This window comes from Chiloscyllium plagiosum, unplaced genomic scaffold (assembly GCF_037043375.1).
Source record: "Chiloscyllium plagiosum isolate Xiang-an unplaced genomic scaffold, Cpla_swu_hap1 HiC_scaffold_41, whole genome shotgun sequence".
Lineage (NCBI taxonomy): Eukaryota > Metazoa > Chordata > Chondrichthyes > Orectolobiformes > Hemiscylliidae > Chiloscyllium > Chiloscyllium plagiosum.
In genome coordinates, this window is record NW_028270179.1 from 5,840,919 (window position 1) to 5,846,918 (window position 6,000).

Here is a 6,000-nt window from a genome sequence, read left to right on the forward strand (position 1 = left end):
GAAAGATGCAAAAGGGACCAGAAGGGCATCTTTCTCACATGGAGGTTGGTCCGTGTACGGAGGAAAGAAAAACAGCTTCCAGGCGATGTGGTGACGGTTGTTTTCGTTGCAAAGTTTAAAATTCATCTGGATGGATTCAGAGAAGCAAGGGCCAAATACTGGTAAAAGGGATAAGAGTAGTTAATGATGTTTGATTCGGATCGACGGGTTGGATAGAAGGCTCTGATTCCCTGCTGTGTAACTCTATGACTTTAAAAAGGAGGGGACCATTGAACTATTGAGAGTGTCAAAGTGGTGCAGGAGGAGGCCATTCGGCCTCCGCAGCCAGTTACAGAGGGACAGAAAAAGCCCAACCAACTTCAAGGTCATGTTACACAGGGAGTGGAGTTAGTCGTCATCCTCGATACCCTGTTACAGAGGGACAGAAGGAGCGTTTCGCCTCTCAAACTCCATGAGCAGAACATGAGGAGTTCACTAAATTTCTCGAGACGTTTTACACAGGTTGGATGGTTTGAGCTATCAAGAGTGGATGTATACACCTCAGCTATTTTCCCAGGCGCTTCGTTGGCTAATGTTTGGCCTTATACAAATTTGTGCAATCGTGAAGGGCATAAATATGGTAACTAGTCAATGTTTTGCCCCTGGGGATGGGAGTCAAAAACTAGATGCATTAGGTTTTAATGTGAGAGAGAAGGAGCGAAACAAAATATTTAAAAGACATTTGGATGGGAATATACACAGAAACGCTTGAGGTAAGGTCCAAATGCTGGCAAATAGGACAAGATTAATTTAGGACGTCTGGTCAGCAGGGAGTTTCTTTTTCTCTGAATTTTATTTCCATGCTTCATATCTCTATGAAGGGCCAATTGGAGGAGACCAGTTAATTTCTCAAGCCAGCAACACAGTAATAGGAGGAGTCCATTCTGCCTCTCGAGACTGTTAAAGGGGCCGAATGAGGCCAATCAGCCTTTCAAGATTGGTAGACAATAGAAAGAGAGGGCCATTCAGTTTCTGAATTTTATCATATCAAAACAGAGCCAATCAGCCTGTTTGCTTGCTCAGTAACCTAGAAAATAAGAAACAAAAATCTATCATTCCGATATTGAGGTTGTTTTACAGAAATAGGAGATAGGATTTCAGTTAATAGAAGCTGCAAGAAATGTGAAGAGGACATTCAGTCCCTCAATTCCATTCCACAGAAACAGAAGGAGGTCACATCGTTATCCAAGCCTGTTACTCGGGAAAAGGATTTAGGCATCTTTTTTCACAAAGCTGTTGCATAGGAACTCGAAGCCGTCATTCAATTGCTCGCGACTGTTGCACAGAAAATTTAGGAGGCTAGTAAGTCCGCAGGATCACTTTGTGTTTGAAGAGAGGAAGGTGACTCCCTCCGCACCAGTTTTCGACACGAGGAGAGGAGGGGAATTGGCTTGTAATAAACAGAAGTATCTGAATAAATTGCAACAGTGGGCCTTCAATTCTGCTCTGCCATTCATTAGACGATGGCTGATCTGATTGTGGCTCCTTATTCATTTTACACATAATCCCCTTTCAGCCGCTTCTCCTCCATTCTTTGCTCATTTTGCAGATTCAGATGCTTGAATACAGTCACCGTGACGTTTCCACAGTGGGTCACGAGAGCCCCTGGTCTTCCTGAATATCCACAGCATCTTAAAACGCAATGACAACATCTGCACTAACTTTTCAATTCAAGAATGATGTCAGAGCATTCATCTACAAGTTCGAAGCACGGTCTGATTCAATGACAATTGAGAGGATTCCACATGTTACTGATCACATGATCAGCAGAGAACGACCAATACAGGCAGCAGCAAACAGGCATAGAAGAAGTTCCAAATACGTGTCTCAAAGCTGCTGAAAGCCCTTGTCCATCACTAAGGACCACACGGACATCTGTAAGTGATAGAAAGCACGAGCCACATTTTTGTTTGGTTCAGAGCTTCTTAATGGTGAGACCTGATGTTCTATGGGGAACAACACTAAGGCCAGGGAAAGATACAGGGCAAGTATTCTAGTTAAAACTAGACATTTGCTATATTTTTTAAAATGCTGAAATATGTGGGTACAGAAATGGGACAAGCTGGGTGAGTCACATGTTGGAGGATATAAAGAAGAATGAGAGCATAAATTAAAGTAGATCTGCTGAATTGGTTAGTTATATCACATTCTGAATCCGTCTTGACACCACAAACCCCGACAGGATATATGTTAATTTTGGAGCACTATGTAGATCAGACTTGTGCTGCCCAAGCGAACATGATAATCTGCCCGGAATGGGACATTGTTCCGAATGCTCTAATGCATTAACCTGTATTCCGAGACGAAATACCTGTCCAGCTGGAGGAGCACCATCGCCTGTCTGGTGGTGAGAAGCTGACGACCTGTGAAATTCCTGATTTGCATCAGGTCGGTCTGCACCACCGCACGTTGCCCTCGAAATAATTGCAAGAGGGTAGATTTTGTCTCACATCTCCTGCTGGAAAGTGCCTCTGCAAAGGAAGTCTGGAGTAAGGCGCAGTGTTTATTTCTTTCTTGCGGTATGTCCAGAGCAGCACTGTGAGACAGGTCTGTGTGCTCATTGGTTTGTTCTCCAATGGGCACAAGGAGACAGCTCCGTCTGGAGGACTAACAACTCTGTGACCGACGGTCTTTGCTCTGCCCGAAAGTTGTTCGTCTTCCAGAACACGGAGTTGAACTCCACAGAGTGTTGCAGACTGGCTCATTTTCACGTCCAGGAGTACGTGCTGCGGGACACACTAAAGATCGGGATAGCTGCCACGAGGCACAGGTGGAAAAGGCCACTGCCTGAGCTCTTTCTGCTGAAGTAAATTGAAGTCTGTTCAGTCGTTAGACTCCTGTAGTATCTCAATGCATCCAAATATACATTTGCATGTGTCTGTGATACCCTTTTCCTCGGTGCATTCAAACTCCAAAGTTCGTTTGCTTCCCTGAAAGCCTCATCCATGATGAAGAGCTTGTGTTCAAAACGTTGATCTCTTGCTCCCTGGTCGCCACTTGATCAGCTTTCCCATCACCACACACTTTCAATCTGATCTGCAACATCTGCAGTCCTCACTTTCTCTTGCTTCCTTGAAATTTCACAATACAGAATTGAATTGCTTTTGTGACTATGTATGGATTCGAATTTTTTTATGTGTGTGAATTACGTATTTTTTAAAAATAAAATAGTAATCGTGAAAACCACAGTAATGCATTGATCTATGAAACTGGACCTAATATTTCTCCAAGTCAGATCCTTTAGTCTTTCACTGGAGACAGTTTTTACTGTATCTCACCCCGTCCTATCCGTTTCTTGATACTGTTTGATGGGGACGGTGCAGAGGAAGGTTCGCTATATATCTGTAACTCTGTCTCTAAACCGGTGCTGTCTCTGTTCTGGGATTCTTTGAGGAGGACAATGTGGGAAACATCTTCATTAATATCTAAACCACTCTGAACGTGGTCTATTTGGCAACGGTCAGTGAAGATTAAAATTCAATTGGGAATTAAGCTTATCCATCCCTGCCATCGGATTTTTTATATATATGGGTACAGAATGGAGGAATATATTAATCTGTATCTAAATCTGTGTTATTTGTGTCCTTCAATAATTCTGCTGGACAGGTGTGGAGTGATTTACTGAGAATATAAGCCATGTTTAACGTGGGCTGCAAATTTGATAAATTCTGGATCAAACCCCATGTTATCATGGGACTGTTTTCAGGGAAAACGTGGCAGTGATTTAATCAATGCCGAACCCCATACTGAACATGGCCTTATTATTTGAGAAGTGCCTGCATTGAATGATCTTTACTCGTAATGCAAAATACTGAAGGACTGTTCCTGGAATATTTGATGGGGACAGTCCAGAGTAGTCTTTCAGCATCTGTGGAGAGAAGGCAAATTTAAAGATCTGAAAGAAGGGTCACCAGATGTAAAACTTTAAATCTGGTTTCTCAGAACATGTACATCCAGATCTGCCGAGCTTTTCCAGCAATCTCTATTTTTGTGTCTGACTAAGAGCATCTGCAGTTCTTTCTTTTTTTTAATTGAACTTTAATTTTATTTGTAGTTTCAAGTAAGAGAACAGGCATCACACAATATCTAATTACTTTCTGCGTCTATCGTGGGCGAATTTAACTTGGAAAATGTTAAAGGAATTTTAGTTTTGTTTTGAAAGTGTATAGAGAGATGTATTGAGAATGTTTGATTGTGACAGTGTGTTGTGTAATTCAATGATTTGAGTGGGAGCAGCGGCCGAGTTGAGGTGAACCCGGGAGACTACAGCTAGGGTAAGAGTTTTTTTCAAAATTACTTACCTGTAGCGGGCATCGGTGTTTTGTTTTCTCTCTCCTTCACAGAAAGAGCGGGAGCAGCAGAGGAAGTGACGGCAAGCAGAGGGGCAGCCGGGAAGGAGAACTGTGAGTATAAATACTCACTGTTTCACCACCAACGGTCATTTGAGTGGGAGCAGCGGCCGAGTTGAGGTGAACCCGGGAGACTACAGCTAGGGTAAGAGTTTTTTTCAAAATTACTTACCTGTAGCGGGCATCGGTGTTTTGTTTTCTCTCTCCTTCACAGAAAGAGCGGGAGCAGTAGAGGAAGTGACGGCAAGCAGAGGGGCAGCCGGGAAGGAGAACTGTGAGTATAAATACTCACTGTTTCACCACCAACGGTCATTTGAGTGGGAGCAGCGGCCGAGTTGAGGTGAACCCGGGAGACTACAGCTAGGGTAAGAGTTTTTTTCAAAATTACTTACCTGTAGCGGGCATCGGTGTTTTGTTTTCTCTCTCCTTCACAGAAAGAGCGGGAGCAGTAGAGGAAGTGACGGCAAGCAGAGGGGCAGCCGGGAAGGAGAACTGTGAGTATAAATACTCACTGTTTCACCACCAACGGTCATTTGAGTGGGAGCAGCGGCCGAGTTGAGGTGAACCCGGGAGACTACAGCTAGGGTAAGAGTTTTTTTCAAAATTACTTACCTGTAGCGGGCATCGGTGTTTTGTTTTCTCTCTCCTTCACAGAAAGAGCGGGAGCAGTAGAGGAAGTGACGGCAAGCAGAGGGGCAGCCGGGAAGGAGAACTGTGAGTATAAATACTCACTGTTTCACCACCAACGGTCATTTGAGTGGGAGCAGCGGCCGAGTTGAGGTGAACCCGGGAGACTACAGCTAGGGTAAGAGTTTTTTTCAAAATTACTTACCTGTAGCGGGCATCGGTGTTTTGTTTTCTCTCTCCTTCACAGAAAGAGCGGGAGCAGCAGAGGAAGTGACGGCAAGCAGAGGGGCAGCCGGGAAGGAGAACTGTGAGTATAAATACTCACTGTTTCACCACCAACGGTCATTTGAGTGGGAGCAGCGGCCGAGTTGAGGTGAACCCGGGAGACTACAGCTAGGGTAAGAGTTTTTTTCAAAATTACTTACCTGTAGCGGGCATCGGTGTTTTGTTTTCTCTCTCCTTCACAGAAAGAGCGGGAGCAGTAGAGGAAGTGACGGCAAGCAGAGGGGCAGCCGGGAAGGAGAACTGTGAGTATAAATACTCACTGTTTCACCACCAACGGTCATTTGAGTGGGAGCAGCGGCCGAGTTGAGGTGAACCCGGGAGACTACAGCTAGGGTAAGAGTTTTTTTCAAAATTACTTACCTGTAGCGGGCATCGGTGTTTTGTTTTCTCTCTCCTTCACAGAAAGAGCGGGAGCAGCAGAGGAAGTGACGGCAAGCAGAGGGGCAGCCGGGAAGGAGAACTGTGAGTATAAATACTCACTGTTTCACCACCAACGGTCATTTGAGTGGGAGCAGCGGCCGAGTTGAGGTGAACCCGGGAGACTACAGCTAGGGTAAGAGTTTTTTTCAAAATTACTTACCTGTAGCGGGCATCGGTGTTTTGTTTTCTCTCTCCTTCACAGAAAGAGCGGGAGCAGTAGAGGAAGTGACGGCAAGCAGAGGGGCAGCCGGGAAGGAGAACTGTGAGTATAAATACTCAC